At 34.4% G+C, this 21,624-nt stretch overlaps 1 long non-coding RNA gene across 1 annotated transcript in view; it reads left to right on the top strand.

Moving 5' to 3' along the window:
• Positions 1 to 21,624, top strand: part of LOC116419840 — an 826,591-nt gene that overhangs the window by 264,207 nt on the left and 540,760 nt on the right. The window lies entirely within an intron of this gene.

The raw sequence follows: 21,624 nt of genomic DNA, 5'->3' as shown, positions 1-21,624 counted from the left end.
TGGATTAAAAATTCCAATTTATTTTCTTGGTCCTCATTAGCATGGAATCTAGGCTTTTTGTCATCCTGGTTGTGCTCCTTGGGGTGGTTTTCATTTCAGAGGAGTACTCTTCATCTTTCTCAATTGACCAGTATTTAAACACGGACCTGAATGCAGTTAGGCTTCATTGAGAGAAAATACTTATTGGTTTTATGAACTTTCCATGACTAACTACTCCCCTTCTAAACAAAGTCTCACTTTATATTTATGTGTTGTTGTGTTAAGTCCAAGCTAGCTCCCTGGAGGCCTCAGGATCAGCCAGAGTCAGGATAAATTAAAAACCCCCTTGGTCTTTAGGGGGAGAAGTGAAGGAGACAGACAAACTGCCACGAGGTTCTCCACCAACTTTTCTCCTCCTCTTCCTGTAGCAAAGTGAGTTCTCACCTCTCTCAACCCACCCTCTAATCCTTGCCTATGATTATCTTAACATCAAACATTGAGCCAGCACCAATGGTGAGAAGAGCCATTTTTCAAAACATATGCTAATAGAGTCATTGTCTCATATCAAATAGGAAATTAGCCTTAAGTGCTCCATTGCTGATTCAAGTACACCTTTTCATAGTTTCAGTCCTTTACATTGTTGGACAACCTCAGCCTTTTTACTAAACCTTAGGCTTATCATATTGACTAGAAGGAATTCTCATTCTGAGATCTAAAAAGTCAGCATAATATCATAGGGGAAAATATAAACAGAAATCAAAGGGGCTTTTGTTTTGTTTTGTTTTATTTGTTTATTGCAGGCATCTAAATTATGTGTTGGCTTTCTAGTTACAACTCTTTTTCAATGTCCTCATCTTTAAAATTATGTCACTTCTTTACCTTCTCACTTTAAATTTTATTATTCTTTTGATTTGGTTGACAAAATATATTTATGGACTTATTTATGGAACTGAGAATCTACCTCTTAAATTTCTTTTTAAAAAACCATACAAGTTATATGACTGCAATTTGTCATGAGAAATAGATGCCTGAATAGGAATAACTCCCTTTGGGCTAAGGAAAAGTCCAAATGTGCCTATAATTAGAGGGGAAATGCTTCACAGTGTTGGGTCCTTATCTCCCTTTTTCTATAATGCTTCCATCATTCTTATAACTAAAAGAAAGGAAATTCCAGTAATATCAAGTCGTCCAATTTTACTTTTTCCTCCATGCACTGAGAGCTTAAGGATGTGCTATTGGTTGGAATAATTTACAAAAGCTATTGGAATTTTCAGAGAAATATAATCAAGATACCATTACTTACATTCTTTTTTTTTAATAAAGCTATTTATTTTCAAAACATATGAATAGATAGTTTTCAGCATTCACCCCTGCAGAACCTTTAGTTCCAATTTTTTTTCTCCCTCCCTTCCTTTTCCTATTCCCCACCCCCTAGAAAGCAAACAATCCAATCTTTGTTAAACACATGAAATTCTTTTTTACATATTTCCATAATTGTCATGTTGCATAAAAGAAATCAAATCAAAAAGGGAAAAAATGAGAAAGAAAAGAAAACTCAAGCAAACAACAACAAAATAAAGTTAAATACTATGGTGTGATTCACACTCAGTTCCCACAGTCCTCTCTTTGGTGCAACTGGCTCTCTTCATCACAAGATCATTGGAACTTCCCTGAATCATCCCACTGTTGAAAAGATCCACACATGACTTACATTCTATAGAAGTCAATCCAGGAGAAAAAAAATATGCTCTAGAAATGAAGTTAGAAATACAATAAAAGAAATATCTCTAAAGAAAAGGAAAAGAAGAGAGGGAAAATGAAATTGTGTGGATGAACAACCAACTTAGAGTTTACAAAATAGAAGAGAAGCAATGATTGATAACTAAAGATGGATGGGGAAAGTATGTTATAATCTTGTTAAATGATATAATCTCTAATAACATTCATAAATAAGCTGAATCAAGGGGCAAATAAGTCAACAATGAAAGGGGAAAGAAGAACAACAAAATTAACACTTAATATTGTGTAATTACAAGTACTAGGTTTATCCCCACCAGAAAAGTGATGAGAATGTACCTACCTCCTTTTTCCCCCAAATATGGTAAACAAGGGATGAGAAGTTCTATATATTATAATATAACATAATATAATATTTATGTGCTGGTATATCTTTATCTCTAGCAGGAGTTGATAAAATTGATAGACTAGTGCACCTGGAGTGAGGAAAACTCTTCATGAGTTCAAATTGAGGATCCAACACTTATCAGCTGTGTGACTCCAGGCTAGTTACTTAACCCTGTTTCAGTTCCTCATCTATAAAATGAGCTAGAGAAGGAAATGGCAATCCACTCCATTATCTTGCCAAGAAAACTTCAAAAGGTTTTGTGGAAAGTTGGACATGTCTGAAATAACAACAACAATGTGATCAAGCTTCCTATCTATACTCATATATAAATGAATTTATTTAAACTATAATAATAAATATTTAAAATAAGAAGTATACAAGTTTGGAAAATGCTGAATTCTCAATGAATGCCATGGATAACAAAAAGTGTTAGGCTTTACAGATTTGTTTGTGAAAAGAGAAGGTTTAAGAAAGTGATAAGAAAACTAACTTATAGTAGATGGAAAGGTTAACAGGAATGATGGAGATATTGGGTATTTATCTTCAGCAATTTTTACATATGATTAAACTGAGGCAAACAGGGTTAAATGACTTGACCAGGTTCACACAACTAGTAAATATCTGAATCAGATTTGATAAACTATGTGAAGCAGATATGATTATAAAGCTACTCAATAAAGGATGTTGTATAAATATAACATCTATATTTAAATAATGTGCCTGAAAAAGTAACTTATACTGTTCCAGAAAAGATGGAGCAATATGTATGAGATCATAGTTCAGTTAGTTATATACATAAGTAGTTGAATAGCTGGATCTGAAATACTGTCACTAATGATTTGGTATCAATTTTAAAATAGGTCCCCAATAGAGTGACTCTAGGATTTATTCTAAGATCAAAGTCATTTGACCTTTTGTATCACTGACCTGGATAAAAGAATGGGTGAAGTACTTAATTCCCCTTTGTTAGTGTCACAAATTTAAGAGAGACTTACAAAACAAACAACAATAACAAACACAACTGGATAACTGGATTCAAAATCTATAGTTGATAAACCATTGTACTTTAAAGTCATTAAAAATAAGTTCAAACCCTGCCTTAGAAACTAAATATTTGTGTGGTCCTGGTTAAATTTCAAACCTCTCTATGCCAGTTTTTTCATTTCTAAAATCAATGGATGGTCATTAAAGTTTGTTCCAGCTCTAAATCTATATTTATCTATATTTATAAATCTGCATATCTATCTATAAACTATATATCTGTTATATATCTAAATATATAGATAGATTATACAAATGATCTATCTACAGATAGATATTTAGATATAGGTATATATACAAAAATGTAATTCTCCAGAGATAATGGCTCCAATTATAATGAAGTCAATTTTATCCAATAAGTACATGTTTAGGAGAAATGTTTGACTAGCAGAGTAAAATAACATATACAATTTTTCTTGTTACAGTTGTATTATAATACCAGAAAGTTATACATTTTTTCCCATTTCATTGTGTACATATTCTGCTGAAAATAAAGGGAATATGCAGATTTCTGCTTCCATATATTGGTTGTCATTGCTAAACTTTCAGAAAATAAAGTGCATTATTGAGTGGAAAGAAATCATTTGCATTGTAATTATATGCTATTTCCCTAACTAGGAGATTCCTATGAATCTTTCATCATGAAGGCTAATTATAAAATCATTTGAGTTATCATTGGGTAAAAGGGATTCTTATATTTAGTTATGTTCTTATTTAGTTATTCAATCTAGAAAAGGAAATGAACCTTTCCCACCAAGGCCTTGAGCTGTTTTACATAATGAACTGAAATGCTTCACATTTTGTCTTCTCATAAGCCAATCATTTTGCTCCCAAAAGAACACATTTTAGCAACCACTTTCCTAGAGGAAAAAGAACATTCTCAGGTCTTAGAGTTGAAATAAGTAAAGGCAGCTCCATACCTAATAAAACCAATCAGTTCCAAGAAAACATAATGGTAGGAGAAAGTGTATATGCGGAGTGTATAAAGGTTGCTTCATACAGAAAACAAGAAATTTACAATTTAAATTAAACATTGTTTATTTTTTGGGGGGGTAGGTCAGATAAATAATATTGTCACCACACCAAGTTAGTAAAAGATTAGTTAGTAATCTTGTTTATGTGCATATGTGTATGTTTGATTCCTGCATATGTGAAGGTGAATTCTCTGTAGTTTCTTTTAAATTAGAAAATTAAGTACTTTTAAGGTCATTTCAAAAAGGAGTTCATTGTTATGAGAAAGGAGAATGTTATAAGGATAAGAATGTAATATAGCCTTTTCACCATTGATAAGCCTTTTCTTGCCTCTACTCAAAATTCTGGAAAGCCTGCTCTTTCAAAAGATAAAAACTAGACTATCAGGGACCCTTTATTTTCCTTCTATTTTAAGTGATACTAAAGGATTCAAACTAATTCTTGCCTTCAACCACAATTCATGTAGGGGCCACTGAAGAAATCTGTGTGAGCTGATTAACTGGAATCCATCAATCATTCCGTAATAGAATCAAAGTGCTGGACTCTTCCTGTTGTTTAGAGAATTAGAACTGACCGAGGACTGACACTGATCTCCTACAATTGCTATAAATTGCAGCAGACTTTATATATTTTTAAATAATTGATTGTTTTCCTCCCTTTAAATTTCTCTTCCTTGTCCTACTCTTCCTTCTTCTTTGGTTGGGGGACTTGAGGCAACAAAGGAGCTATGATGATGGAAATAGCAACTAGAAAGAATCATGTCTTATCCTCAAGATAGTATAAAACTATCAAAGGGTTTTTCAGACCATGACAAAGTATCTCTCTGGGCCAGAAAATGTGGATCAGGACAAGTCTATTACAAAAACATTTAAGTGCCTCCCCTATGCAGGACATTTTGTTTGGCTATATTATGAGGAAAGAGATAAGACCTACGATTTAATTTACCACCATATTTGGGTATAGAGAACTCTCAGATGAGAAAAATCATAGTACTGACATAGGCCTATTACTTTTTCTGTAACTTATTCTTAAAGAGTTGCTGAAATAATAAAGAGTACAAGCAAAATACCTCTAACAGCAATATTGTTTTAAGAACAACTTTGAGTGACGGTCATAGTGATTATTATAAAAACTTAAATTAACTACAAAGGTCATATGAAGGAAGATATTAACTACATTCAAAGAAAGAACTTATAAGCAGGAAAAAAAATATATGTATAAACTCATACATACATATACACATATATACATATATATGTAATATTTTATGTTGGTCATCTCTAGGACATGGAGGAAGGGAAGAAATTTTAAAAAGTATATAATATGTTCATTATATGTTTTAAAAGAATAGCAAGTTTTATATAAAAGATGTGCAGTTTCATATGTAATCATCTTTTTATTATCCTACTACATTATGTATGTATCTGTTTTATTTTGTGAATTAAAAATAAAATAAAATATAAAAATTGTTATCTCTAGCACTGAGCACAAAAATGACTTGTCTGTGATCTCATAGCCAATTTATGTCAAAGATAGAACTTGAATCATGAATGTTCTATCTTCAAAGCTACCTCCACTATATAAAGCTGTATATACGACACATAACAAGAGGAACAAATGAAAGTATTTTAGCATCTACTATCCCACACTCTAGAGTCGAAGCTGTTCACATCTTATGTCAATATCTACAAGGTGTACTTTGGATATTAGACTTGGGATTTCATTGGTGTAATGAATTGCCATGTACCAAACTCCCCACCAAAGTATACCAGGAGTTGTTTTGCAAATTATAATCACACAGTTGACTTGGCTATGAAGAAATAACTGAATTTACCCAGAATCATAAAGGTCTTGGGTTAGTTTCAATTCATTTCTTTCACTCTCATGCCAGGTCTCTATCAGGGTAACCATTTTACCTTTCATTGTATAAACATATATGATACACTATTTAAAATGTAATATAAAGCATTAAGTCATCTGACATAATTTCAACAAGGAGAATTTGTTTAAAAAATTGACAAGGAACAGAGGTGTAGATAAGAAAATGTATCACATGGAGTCTGTTACTTAAACTGTAATTTGAAAGAATCTAGGTGAAGAATTCAGGTAAATGTCATGTGGGAATACCTTTCAAATATCCCTATGGAATAGCAAAGGGGCTGGAGATTTGGGAATACCTTTCAAATGTCCCTATGGAATAGCAAAGGGGCTGGAGATGGAATGCTTTGTACACAGAATTTCTAGCAGGCCAGTTTGCTTGAAATAGAGTGTGGGTAAAGAGGAATGATACAGAAAGCAAGAAAAATAGGTCAATCTGACTCTGGTCAGATTGGAGAGAGATTCATTCTTCTATTACTTATTTCATTTTTTTTTTATTTATTGGTTCATTCGTTCATCCATGTATTCATTTATCTATTGATCTTTTGTTTATTGTATATTTATCATTTATCATTCATTTATTTCATCTTATTTATTTGTTTGTTTATTAATTTCCTTTTTAAAGTCAAGGTTGAGCCATGTTTATGAGGTCACATCATACCTTTTTCCTGCCTGTGAATGGATTTATCACTTGTTTACAGTTACCTCACTCTTGCTTTTGACTTTTGAATCTTACTTCAGTGCATCTCATTCTTTTGTTTTTGGCCCTCATCCATCTGACTCTTTCCCCAATAACTCTTTCAGGCTCTCTTTAGATGGTTTGCAAATACTGATCCAGCAAACATGCAGGGTGACTGTAGTCCCCATCCCAGTGGAATTCCAAGCAGCAACTTTTCTTTTCTCAGACATAGAGAAATCTCTGATTGTAATGGAAGTCTTTGTGTCTTTACCGTGGCATCTGCAGACAATAATAATGAAGGAAACAACCAATTTAGTTTTTTTTTAATTTATGGAATAAAACAAGCATTTCTATAACATAGTATAATAAAAAAGATGATTGCATATGAAATTGCAAATCTACTATGCACAACTTGCTATTCCATTTAAATATACAACAAACTTATCATGTAAATGTCCTTTTTTTCCTTCCTTTAAGTGGCTTTGTATTATGTCAACTAATCCACATCTTTAAAAGGAAATGATGGCCAGTTTCTCAGATTGATACATTTTTTCCCCAAATGAAATGCCCCATAAATTAAATTAAGTAATTTGGGTACATTCTGCTTTTGCCTTCCCTCTCTCCAAGATATAGCCTAGAAGACTGCCATTAAACATACAGTTTAATGAGTCTTTATTTAATGAATCGTATTCCTATGAGTGATTTCAAGATATGAATAAATGGGGCCCTTGATTGGCCTTTAACTTTGTTTTAAGTAGCTCTACTTTCATTCCCAAAGGCTTTGTAAACTTGTGTCATGACAAAGTTCTTCTAATTTGTAGCTTATACTTTCCCCTTCCTTCCTTAACTCCTCAAGGGATATGTGACCTAATTGTTTTAAATGATCCCTTGGTTGGTGCAAATAACATGAATTTGAATCATTTTTATCCTGGTTGATGCTATTCAATGTAGTCTCATTTCTATTGACACTAGTATTCAAAGACCCCGAAGGGTTCTGTGATTCAGTTTTGATCTGTGGATTTATATTTTTGAATACAGGATGATTTGATTACTTGTCTCAATATAATTAGTTTCCTTTGTAATGATGGGTATTTTAAGTATTTAAAAATGTTACTCTGAGAAGGTGTATATAGGCTTCATCAGACTGCCCAGAGTTAAGTATTCATGTTGTAAATTTCCAATATTTAGTTATATATTCTTCCTGAAATTACTTACAAACTATTTTATATACAAACTGTTTCTTTTCAGTTAAATAAAACCCTTTCATTAAAAAAAAATTCACATCAATAAGCATTAATCAAGTACCTAGTATGTGGCAGATAGTGGTCAAAGTAATCAGCACACAAAGCCAAAAAGTGAGAGGGGAAAAAAATGAAATAGTCCTCTCCCTTGAGAAGCTTGTGTACTTTCCATGAGGAAATACCCTTCTCCCCATGTCTAGCATAGTGCCTTGTGCATTGCTTAATCAATGCTTGTGGAATGGAATTGTTGTTGATTTGTTTTACCGATGTTATATTTGGACTGAACATTTGTTATCTTTATTTCCCTTGCTTCATGATTAAAGCATCTTTTTTTGTAATACTCTTTAGCAGTAATACATGTCCTTGGTGGTGTTTTTTGGTTCCATTTTTTTATACCCCAGTTATTTTGATAGTGTGTAGCAGTGGTATTTGAAGCAATGTTCACAAAACACAATAAGATTTTTTTTTTTCCTCCCAGTTTGATATTCCTAGTTTAGAAACTTTCAAGCACTTTATAGCTAGCAATATAAGCCCTAGGGAATTATGGGAGGAAGAGTATATTATTTACCAAGAGTCACATAGGTCCTAAATCTTAGAGGAAGCATTTGAGCAAGTCTTCCAGATTTCAAGCCCATCAGTTTATTTACTCTGTCATTAGACTTCTATATCATCAAATAACAATTTAACCAATAACAACTATAATAATAATTATCTTCCTATTATCATTCATATAATATTGTGTTTTTGCATGTGTGTGAGAGAGAGAGATAAGAGACACAGAGAGACAAGAGAGAGAAAATAAGAATGCATGACTTAATTGATTTAGGAAACCACTAGGTAAAAAAATTTCAACTACTGAAGGTGAGCAGATTCTCTCATTCCTATTGTGAGTTGCTTAGAACCCGGAGAGGCTGACTTCTTAAGGCTCCACAGTGGATATGTTTCAGAGGCAAAACTTAAACTCATGTCTTCGTGTCAAATGGTACAGTAGATCAATGGATTTTCATCTAAATGAATGTCATTTACTTGATCATAGATACTGTATATACTCCTTGCAAAAGACAAAGATGGGACCTATTGATCTCGTGAGAATAGAGAAGACTTCTGTAACTAGGACATCTAGAGATTCATCTAGAACATCAAGAAGTCTATTTGTCCAAGGTCACAGCATCACAGTCAGCTGGTGTCACCGGAAAGACTTGAACTTCAGTCTCTCTGTCCACATGATTAAATCTTTGACCACTTTTTCCCTCAATAGTATTTTCTTTTCCAAATATATGTAAAGAAAAAATACGTAAAAATAGTTTAGCATTCCTTTTTTGTAAGAGTTTGTGTTCCAAATTTTTCATTCTCCCTGCCTTGCTTCCCTCCTCCCCAAGATAGCAAGCCATCTGACATAGGTTAAACATGTATAATCCTCCACTAAAATATACTGTCTGCACATATCAATCCTAGATATACTAAGTACAGATCTGAGCACGTTTTTTGGGTGGAGGTGAAAGGCACCATACATCCCCTTGCTGATTTTACAATGGAATAAGTGGGCAGAGGGCAAACGGTTTCCTTCTCTTAGGCTCGTCAGTCAAATCTGAGTTTTTCCCTTCATATCTGTATAAGGCATTGACTCAAGGAATGTGGGTTTATTTTCAAACTCCTGTCAGCACTCTGTAATTAACATGGCCCAGAAGAGAGATGCTATTTTGCCTCCTGCGTCGTCAACAAAACTGTCAGCTTGGTTATGATGCCAATATCTTTATTGGTCTTGCTGCTATAGCAAGAAGTCGATGAGAACAGCTGGATTGTGACACATTGGGCTGTGTTGGAAGCTATGGCATTTAGGAACATCTGTTTGGAATTGACACTTTGCCCCCATTTTATTTTATTTTTAAGAAAATCTTTAAAGGAGAAAGTGCTATTTCTATTCTAAAGCACTTTTTTGGGGGATATAAACCTGTGACAATGGCTAGGACTATGCAATTGTTCATTGCCATGAGCGAAGAACACCACTATTGATTTCCTAGTGTCTGTTTTAGAAAACTCTAGATTAATCTTCTCTCTAAGCCCCACACTGCTACCTTCATTTGCCATTGAATTGTCCCTAGGTTTGGCAAGGTTATGTCAAAAGAATCAAGTCTCCAAAAATGTCTACTGACAGAAAAGTTCACAGTGTGGGTTTAATATATGACCACGTCTTTCATCCCAGACGAAGATAGCCAGAGGTTCCTCACCATATGTTCACCCATAAGATGATGCAGCAAATCTCTGAGAATATTTATTAATCCAGACAGTGGGGTTGATGGTCCTGGAGCATAGGAATCGAGATTTAGAACTAAAGGGGATCTTTGAGATCACTGAGTCTGATCTCCCATGTCCCCACTTTACAGAAGAGGAAACTGACATCCAAAGAAATTAAATATTTTATTCAGTGTTAGAATCAGTGTGTTTTTGAGGGCAGAATTGAACGCAGATTATTTTGAGGGCCATCTTCAGTTTCCTGGCTATTTTATCAAACTGCAGCTCATAATGACAGTAATAGATTTGGAGCCCTGTGGCGGGGGGGGGGGGGGGGGGAATTCACACATTGGGAGGAATAATAAAATTATGGGGTCATATATCATCTAGCTAGAGCTGGAAGGAATCTCATAGGCCTTCTGATTCCCTCCATCTCCTCCACTTAACAGAAGGATAAACTGATTCCCCGGAAAGTTAAGTGACTTTCCTAACATAATGTAGTTCAATAAATAGCAGAGTCAGAATTCCAGTCTCCTACTTCAGAGTGTTTTTCATTATAAGACATTGCCTCCCAATGCAGTCTTTAAACACATGAATTCTAATGAAATCTGATCTTATGTAGTTCTTTGCAGCTTGTAAAGCACTATATAATCATGATCTAAGTTTATTGTTCCAAAACCCAAGAAGAAGTTACTTTTGGTATTGTTAATCCCATTTACATATTGAGAATATGAAATTCACTGTGGTTTATTTAATAATGATTATACTGGGGAGCAGCTAGGTGGTACAGTGGATAAAGCACCAGCCCTGAAGTCAGGAAGACATTCAACACTTCCTAGCTGTGTGATCCTGGGCAAGTCACTTAACCCCAATTGCCTCAGCAAATAATAATAATAAAATATAATAAAATAATGATTATACTGGTATTTATGTACAAAATTAAAATTTGTAAATCATTATATATGTATGTTATTTTCTTCTATCTTTATGACATGATGCTATTATTTTTCTTATTTTGCATTTGAGTAAACTGAGGCAGACAGAGGTTAATTAATTTGTCTAGAGCCAGACATAGTATGTATCTGAAACAGGTTAGGAACTCAGATTGTCCTGACTCCTAAAACATTGTCCTATCCATTGGGACACCTAGCTATCCCGCTACAACTGATATAACGAGTGCTTTTGAAGATATCCAATAAGAGGGTTCCAAGTAACTCCTTTGCTATCCCTTTTCTTTCTTAAAAATCTCTGTTCCATATAGGACCTTGTCAAAAAGGTGCAGGAGCATTGTTGACCCCATCTACACATATTAACAGTGTTCTCTTAAGAAACACCAGGTGGTCTCTCTCCAGAGGAAAATGGATCCAGAAACTTAGTGATGATAGGGAGAGTTTTTCCAGTCTCACTAAGTATCAAGCCCAACAAGGGACTAACAGGGAATATGGTGTGTGTTAAGTTAAAAGCTCTCTCTGTATGTCTTTTTTACTAATGTAAGATTTAGTACATCTAAAGATATTCTAATGAGATTGAAATCAAATTTACGGTGGAATGCAGGCTGGCAAATGGAGGTCAAGATGTACTCTCAGCTTGCTAGATGCCATGAGTTTGATCTGCAGGGCTGAGTTTTAATGAAAGCTGAGGCGTGATTGGGTCAGTTCTAAAAGAATTTAATTCTGTCTCTGTCTATTTTCGTTAGCACTATTAGAAGGTGAGAGCTTGAGTGACTCAGAATGAAGAGCTGTTATTTGAGTTTATGCACGGAGGTAGATATTTACAGCATCTCAATGCCCATACTGTTTCAACAGATATGCATCTATTAACTTGCTAGCATGTTAAGTCTGTTTGGATTTAATCTTCCATAGGTTATGAGAGTGTACAAGTTTGCCACCGAAGAAGTAATGTGATCATTCCACATTTGTAGCAATAAACCTTTTCCCATCATCCTGCACACTCTGACATATCCTCAAAGTGGTAGAAGGAATCGGAGAACTAAATTTAGAATTGCAGTTGTGTGACTTGATGTTTGGTGATGGATGCTTGGACTAAATTAAAGGGAGGATGCTAACACTCCATCTGTCAGTTTTTATCTGTTTGGACCCTCTGGCAGCCAATGATGGGGAAAGAGACAGAGAGAAACAGAGACTGACAGATACAGACAGAGGCAGGGAGAAAACAGGGATCAGGAGATGTAGGATGAGGGAGGAGGAAAGAATAATAGAGGGATGTACACAGAGACAGAGATAGACACAGAAACAGGAAGACAGAGACGATTAGAGTAAGAGACGGGATGAGACACAATATACAGAGACACAGAGAGACAGCAATAGAGACAGGGAAATGGGGAGAGACAGAGAGAAACAGAGAGAACGAGAGAGAGAGAGAGACAGAGAGAGACAGAGAGATTTAGAAGGACAGAGAGAGAGAAGAGAGAGACAGAAAGGAACACACAAAGAGAGACAGAGACACAGAGACAGAGACAAAGAGATTTAGAGAGACAGGGACAGACAGACAGAGACAGACAAAGAGTGTTTGTGGAAGAGAACTTCAGATCTGGATATGCCATGGATGTTGTACCCCCATACATAAAAAGTTCAGGTCCTTGATCAACACATCAAATGTGTGTTGATATACACATTTGTATTTGGAATCTATTTTACTGTTAATCTCTAATGCATCATGAGAAAGAGAAGATGGTGTGGACTTTCAATTAAGAGATCCGATCCCTCCTTGATCATTCACTTCTTGATCTTGGACACAAGAAGCAGTGGAAGGAGTAATCAGCATGGCATTTAGTCTGATGAGCATCGATCAAATATCAACTATATTGTGTTCCAAGCATAGTTTTCATAATATAGTTTTCATAGTTTTCATAGTATTCAAAGATACAAACAAAACAGTCTCTAGCCTCAAGGACCTTATATTCTATTAGGAGAAACTATATAATATAAATATATACAAAATTAAACCAAGATAATTTCCCTTAGAAGCTCAGAGTATCATATAGGACTTCTAAAAATCAGTTGTGCTTTGTTACAAGCTTGGAATTTTAAACTAAAAATAGCATCCCAGGCAAACTACTTATGGCAAAGGCTTTGAGGTAAGAGACAGAATATCTAGAGTGAAGAACAATAGAAAGCTTATTTGGTTAGAAAGCAAGGGGAGGATGATGTACATATTGGAATATCAGCTGTGTTCTTTCACTTACTCTCTAGGTTACTATGGGCTAGCCACATTTCATCATTTGTAAAATGATGAGTTTGGACAAAGTGATCTCAAATGTTCCTAACTTATCAAAATCTATGATCTTATGAAACCAAGTCACTACAAACATTTTAAACCTCAGTTTGCTTATCTGTTAAACAAAAAAGAGGATCCTTATCCAACCTACTTGATGTTGCTATGAGACAAATGTTTTACAGAAATGTTAAATAATGTGAGTTTTATCACTAATACCACATTAATCATCATCATTATTATTTTAACTATCATCATCATCTTTATCAATATATATAAATACACCCCTACTACCATTACCAGAATTATTGTTGTCTTTTTCTTCCTTGTCTTCATCTTCATTACTTCCTTTTGCCATAAACATTTTTGGGTTCTCTTTTGACATGACATCTAAAATGATATTTTCAATTATAAGTCACTATACAATGGTTTGTTGAATTGATTTGGATTTTTATGTTGACCATTGCAATCTCATACATACCCAACTTTACTGTATGGGAATTATCTTGTATTTTACTGATGAGTATTCAATGCTATAAAATTTCTCCATGTCCTTTAAGATAGTTTAAGTCATTAACAATTCAATGTGCATACCTGTCCATCCTTCATCTTTGGAATTATCTATATTTTCAGAATTGGGCCATTTTTGCTTCAAAGCATGGAATGGCACATTTATCCTAAACAAGAACATCTATAGATACCCCCAGTGTGTTTTGCCTTCACATCACATCTTTAATCTCAAACAAATAGGTAACATTGATGAAAAATGGTTTCTATGAGGATATGTCTTTCCAAAATATACCTTTTGTGGCTCTGTCTGGTCTATTCATCTTTCTAAAAGATTCATTTATATTAAAGAAGTTAAACTCTTGGGAAATGTCAATTATGGGACTTAAAAATGTCTCACTAATGAATCTCTCCTATTAACTTTTCCTAATCCTAATTTATGGTTTTGAAGTATATAGTCAGGAATGGTAGACCATTCTGAATCTTCCAAGATATTCTATCAGAAGATAATCTCCTTCATACATTATGGGAAATTAAGCACAATTTCTTATGAGTGTATATTCTTATGTACATAACTGTGTATATATGTATATTTATATGTGTGTGCATACATTTGTGTGTATATACATATACATATAAATGAAATTCTATTCTTTATTCTTTATTTTTGCTTAAATGCTTCCCTATTATATAATAATTTAACTATCATTCCTATATTTGTAGTCCTCATCCAGAATTACATAATTTTACAGGTTGGTGAGATTTCAGATGCCATCTAGTCTAAGAGCAGCTTTGTGCATAGGAAATAAAGTGTTAAATTTGAATTTAGGAAGTCCTATATATATATTCTTATGTGTGTATGTATGCATATGTGTATATATGTATGTGTGTATGTATATGTATGTGTGTGCATAATATATATATGTATGTGTGTGCCTTCTGCCTCACACACTAAATATGTTACCCCAGACAAGTCATTATTTTCTCTCTTACCAAGTTCCCTTTATATGAAATGAAAGGATTAACCTCAATTACCTTGGCAATCCCTTCCATTTCTAAATCTATGGATCTCTGATCTTATGAATAATTTTTCAAAAATCTTTATTGTATACCATATGTGAAAAATAGTCATCCACCCTTGCTTAAAGACCTCCAGTAATGAGAATCAATTATTTCTTGAGGAATCATATTTTCTTCATGGGTAGATCTATTAGGAAGCATGTCAATATTAAGCCTAAAGTTGTTTCTTTGTGAATTGTGCCAATGTGGTAAATGATAGGTCCTAGGTAAGGAGTGCCAGGGATGAAACCTTAAGGATGATATCTAGGAACATTTTGCTCTACACTTCCAGGAGATGACAAAACAGGGAACATGGATGGCAAACTACAGAGGAAATAAACATACCTCCTCCCTTTATATTGGCATCCTATCCATCTGAAACTAATTCTAGTCATGGATCCTGAACTCGAGGACTTTAAATTATACTGGAACCAATAATGATGTTTCATACTTGTTTCCATGCATAATTTCTGAATTTTAATTGCAGTTCTATATCAGAAGTTGAAATTGGTTTGGTTTTGGTAACCAAAGCAACCATCTCCTCCTACATTCAAAAAAAGATATACAAAGTCCAGTTGAAAGTGGTCCAAGAGAATGGTTTCCAAATATGTATCTCAATGGTACTGGAATCAATGGGTCCCTTACATAAAGGAGTGTCCTGTACCTTATATCTGAAAAGTTTTAGATTTTACAATACTATCTTTGGGTCCAGATACCATGTTCAATTGTGGGCATTAATTTTCAGTTCAATGTAATTCAATAATAATTGTATTAACACCCTACAAGATGCCAAATAATATGTTATATTCTGGGGACAAAAATATAAACAAATATTTCCTGAAATCAAGAAGTTTACATTATGGATCTTGAGATTCAGTGATTGGTGTAATTAATATGTACAGAAATGAACAAATTCAAGCTGATTTAAATAGTGAATCATGGGCATGAAACTGGGGATATTCAGGAATAGTTGCCTACAGAAGGTGGCATCAGAGCTGAGATTCTTCAAATAAAATAATTCTACCAGCTGGAAAGGAGGAAAAAGCATAGTTTTGTAATGGAGAATGATGCTTATGAATTTCTAACAACAGAAAATAAACTGATGAGGTCAGTTCAATGCTAAAATACTCATCTCTCAGTGACATCACATGTGTGAGGAGGAAATTGAATCAATTAAGACTGGGAAGATGGGACAGAGCAAAGTCATTATAGCCATATGGAAGAGCGTTTTATGCTGTAGGTAAGAGGGAGTCATAGATTTTTGATGTATGGAATAACATAAGCAAATGCATCTCTTAATATTTCATTGATAATTGTATAGATATAAGCAAAAACAGGAGAGATACTGGAAGTAGAAAGTTACCTGGGGCAGAATAGGAGGCAAAAAGAGTGTCTCAGTGTGTTGTAGTATGTGAAATCTGAGTTCAAATCTCAGCTTTTCTACTCATTTTCTACATTGCTAATTTTAGACATTAAGAGACATAATTAACATACTTTGGATACTGCTAAGTCTAACTAATTAATTGATCATGATTGGGCTATTGTCTCTTATTTTACCTTAATTTTCAAAGGTAACTGCTTGAGACAACTAGATGATGCAATGGATAGAGTTCTGAACCTTCAATCAGAGAGATCTGAGTTCAAATCTAGATTCAGACATTTATTAGTAAGACATTTAATCCTTTTTAATCTTAGTTTTGAATGAATAGAATGAGCTGGAAAAGACAGTGGTAAATTGCTCTATTATTTTGCCAAGAAAATCCCCAAAATGGGGTTGCAAAGGATCGTACATGATTGAACACTATTAAATATAACAAAACCATTTAATCAACAGGAATTTATTAAGCACTTAATACCTGACAGACATTAAGGATAGACAGATAATAAATGAAATAATCCCTGCACTTATGAGATTTTGATTTTATAGAGGGAAACAACCTTTATGCATATAATTATTTTCAAAATAAATATGTTGGTTTTGGAGCAAAGGCACTAGAAGCTGGTATATCTTGATAATACTTTGGATAGTGTTCAGAATACTATATTTTCCATTAGAGAACAATGAGACTCTCTTTTAGGTTCCACTTCTATTGCTGAAATTTGGGGAGATATGTTGTGCCAAGGGGTGCAGTCCCTTGATCCAAATAAAGGGATTGGTACCTTAAGCAAAGTCTTTGTACTGGATAGGCAATAGTTAGCAGCTGACCTGTAGTTTACTGATTGCAGTATTCATTTCTCTAATTGCTTTTTGATTCAAAAATATCTGGTGATGTAATATCTATCTGGTCAATCCTTAGTTTTTTTGGTTTTTTTGTTTTTTGCTTTTTTTTTTTTTTAGTTTGTTTGTTTTTTCTATTCAGACTTGAATCGATTAAGTGGCATTGAATTTATAGGTAGATATATTTCTTACTTACCTTCTAAGTATATCACTCTTCTGTCCCACTTGGCTTCTTCCTTACCATTACTACCAAGAAGATAATAAAACCATCATTATTCTGAGCTGCTTCTCCTACAAATTACTCAAAATCCACTTTTGCCAAGCCAAAAGGAGGTTTTTTCTTATCGATGAGATGATGATTTCTTGGTTTCCAAAGCAAATTATCATAGGTGGAATCATTGGAGAATCTTCTGATCACACTGAAACAGCTTTAATTTATTGGTTCCTGACCATATTGAGAAGTATCTAAATACATTTTCTATAAATATTATAGTGACCCAGCATTCCCCTGACTTTTTTAGGGTTTCTGGAGGTACAGGGTAAACCATTTCCCCTGGGACTCCATCAGGATCTAACTGCATCCTCTATACCAGAAGAAGATCTATAATCTTGACCATTCCATTGTTTTGCTAATATCTACCTCAATAAAACTGATTGGCTTTTTTATCTACTTTTATGCAAAGTACTTGGAATTCTGAACTTTGATAAGGACCATTTGAGACTTCATTTAGACTTGAGGTAATCAGGAACATTTTCTTGAACTAGATGCTGATTAAGATGTTCTTAGAAAGAATCTAGGGGACCTAAGTACTAGAAGTTTGGAGGGAGATCTTTCTAAGAATGAAGATAGATGAGAGAGCATTCATGGAAAAAAAATTTTTTTGAAGACTGGTGGTTTATACTAAAGACTCTATTGAGAAGAGAAGGCATTATTAGTTATGTCCTTGCTGGATCTCAGACCTTTCTGCCCTAAAATGGAGAGCCTGGATTGCATGGCATTATGTTTTAATAAGGCCCAAGAACTCAAAAGAAAAAAATAATGCATTTTCAAATAATGTTTAATTGGTCCATTGGTTATTATTCGTCAATTCTTGATCTAAAGTGACGAGCATTTGAATGGAGAGAGTGGTGGAAGAGTAAATAAAGAAAAAGGATGTGACAGGAGGTAGACTTCTTAAGAGATTTGATTTGTTGGGTTCAGGAAAGGGAAGAGGAATAGATTATACCCTTGGGTGACTGGAATCATGGGCATGACTGTGGCCTCAAGGATCACAGAGAAGTTGAGAGAAAAGGAAAGACTTGAAAGATATAATGAAACCCAGAACAGTTTTTATAATACATTGGATAGAGTGAGGCCCTGATTATTCATATTAATGAAAAGGAATACAATAGTGCAGTTTCTTTTTTGCTTTCAAGATCAAAATGATGGGGAAGATGCCAGCACAAAAGATTTGCTTCCTTAAATGTATTTTACTTATTTTAATATCCTTTATTTTCTTAAAATCCTACTAAGCAGCAACTGGTGGCCAGCCCCTTCCCATCCCTTGGTCCTTAAATCCCAACTAACCTGAAATAATGCATGCTCCTTGAATGCAATGACTGGAAGTCCCTGGTACCTAGTTTCATAGTACTTTTTAAGAAAAGATTATGAATTCCCTTGAATCCTACTAATCTCCTCTAAAAAGCTCTCTAACAGTCTATTCATTTCAATTTAAGTAGTTCTTATTATGTTCAGGAACATATGATGAGAAGGAAAGTGTTGAACTGGCCACATATCAAGAAGGAAGACTAAAAGACAGAAGGACAAAAATGTCTCTATGATCCTTCAAAGTTTGCAGAAAACAGGGCAGAGGTTCAGACTGTTAGTTGGACTCTATATCAAACTTTTAGGAAGACATAGATAAGAAAAAAGAAAAGGACAGATGGACACAAATAAGTCACGATATGAATAATTGAAGTAAAAGCTCCCGAATCGGTTAAACCATTCTTTTAATTACCTGAGTATGTCTAAGGAGAAAGACTACCATGATAGAGAGGTGATATAGTAAATTCAGTGTTGGACCCAGAATCAGGAAGACAAGAGTTCAATTCCATTCTCAGATACTTGCTAGCTATGTGACCCTGGAGAGCAAGTAGAAGAGGGAAAAGGCCACCAATGACAGAGTACAATTGTTCAATTAAATAAGTAATTATAAATTAAATTAAATCCAACATTAAATTAAATGCCTGCCATTCTTAAGTTTCTATGTGAAGGATACAAGAGGGAAAAAAGAACAAAAAAACAGCAATGCTGTTAGCTTTGAGCTAAGGCTCAAAGACCTCATATTTTGCTGGGAGAATATAGCAGGTACAAAGATAAATAAATTTAAGGGAATTGAGGAGAGTTAGGGCATTAATAATTGGTGGGATCAGGCAAAAAGTCCTTGGAGGAAATAATGCTTGGGATGAGCCTGGGAGAAAGACAAGGATTCTAAAAAGCAATTGAAGGTGGAATGCATTCCAGGCTCCAAGGATTGCTTTGCAGATGCTCAGGCTAGAGACTGAATACAAGATCAGTGAATTTTTAGATGTGAAGAAAAGTGATGTGTGATAAAGTTGGAGCCAGACTAGCTAACATTTTGGTTATTTTGCTCTATTTTCAATAGAATAGGAACCACGGATGTCTGCGAAGCTAGCAGGATTAATTTGGATCATGATGATAATGATGATGATAGAGACAGACAGACAGACAGTGAGGGAGAAAGGAGAAAGGAAGAGGGAAAAGAAAAAAAAGAGAGAGAGAGGGTAGGAAGGAGGGGAAAGAGTGGGGGAAATTTATTCTTCTCATATGACAATATTACTTCATAGTGTTTCCTAAGATACACCCTAGAGGTAAGGAAACTTAGTGTGAGCCACGTGGTAAGAGGAACACAGTATAGTACTAAGACCATTGTAGAGAGACATTGATATGATGACACTGTATTGCTCTTGGAGTCAGTTAAGGTATGAATTCAAATATACTTGGACTCACACTGAATGTGTGATGCTGTGCAAATCACTTATCATCTGTGATCCACAAAAGTCTCTAAGACTATAAATTACAAATGATCTATAGCCCTGTATATGTGAAAGATGCATGTATAATATTACTTCTCTTGCCTAGGATGAAATCAAGGAGGAAAGAAAGGAGGAAGGAAGGAAGGAAGGGAGGAAGGAAGGAAGGAAGGAAGGAAGGAAGGAAGGAAGGAAGGAAGGAAGAAAGGAAAGAAAGGAGGGAGGGAGGGAGGAAAGAGATTCATGATTTACCATATGCTATCCAAATTTAAATACTAGATTTTGGTTCAGGTCCTGATTTAGCCACTTGTTCAGTGACCTAGAGCAAATCATTTAGTCCTTGAGCCCCAGTTTTCTTTTGTTTTCTTTTCTGTTTTGATTTGTTTTGCTTTGTAAAATTATAGCTCTCTTCTGATTCAAAATCCTACCATTCTAATACTATGTACGAAATTATATATATATATATATATTAAAAAGAGGCTGGTGGCTAATATCCTTTCCAATATTGGTATTTATCAATTAAAAACAAAATAGGAGGTAGAACTCTTCCTAGATGGTTAATTGTGGAAAGTTCAGTTCTTTGAAATTCCTGCCAGAATCATTCGACAAAAAACAAAACAAACAAACAAACAAAAAAAAAAAATTTTGAGAACACTGACATCAGTGGTCAATACATACACTCCCCCCTCCCCCCAGATCTTTTTTCTAACAATTTGTCTGATGCCTCATCAGATTACAAAGAAAGCTCAAAAGTGTTCCCAAATTATTTCATTTTATAATAATTGCCTTTTTATGCTAAATGTCTCCCCTTTTTTAAAAAGCTGTAAAGAAAGCCACTAGGGGGCATGTTTTGGGGAAGGAAAACTTGGCTTTCTGATTTTGTCATGGAAGGGTTAAAATCCCACTTGCCACTAGGTGTCAATGTTGGATCAGCTTTCAGGAGCCCGACTTGGGTGCTTGGCAAAGTTTTTGGACATTAAGGAAAGGGTGTTTTAGGATTGTTTCTGTTCCCGTTAAGATGCTATTTCCTTTCTTGGTTTTTCTTTGAAAACTAGATTATTCAGGCCAAAAGATTAGATCCTAAATATGTAGGTATTTTCTTGTATTTTTTTTCTGGAAAATTTTTTCTGGAAACTCCTTTTCTCTTTTTTCCAGCATATCCCTTAAGTTACTTATCAAGTGTTTAGTGCTGTCTGCCAAGTTACCCAAGGTATCTCAGAATATGGGAAGGAGAGAGGTTTCAGGAAAAACCAACCAACTTTCAGTCACATGATCTGAACTACCTCTGCCATTTACCATCTGAATGATCTTGCACAAGTCACTTATGCTTTCTGAGCCTTAGTTTCCTCATCTGTAAAAAGGAGAGTAAACTAGATGGCTGCTGAAGTGTTTCCACTTTTAAGTCTGGAGTTTGGTATTTGTAGAT

Source organism: Sarcophilus harrisii, chromosome 6 (assembly GCF_902635505.1).
Source record: "Sarcophilus harrisii chromosome 6, mSarHar1.11, whole genome shotgun sequence".
Lineage (NCBI taxonomy): Eukaryota > Metazoa > Chordata > Mammalia > Dasyuromorphia > Dasyuridae > Sarcophilus > Sarcophilus harrisii.
Note: the sequence above shows the minus strand (reverse complement) of the source record. Positions and strands in the feature narration are given on the sequence as shown.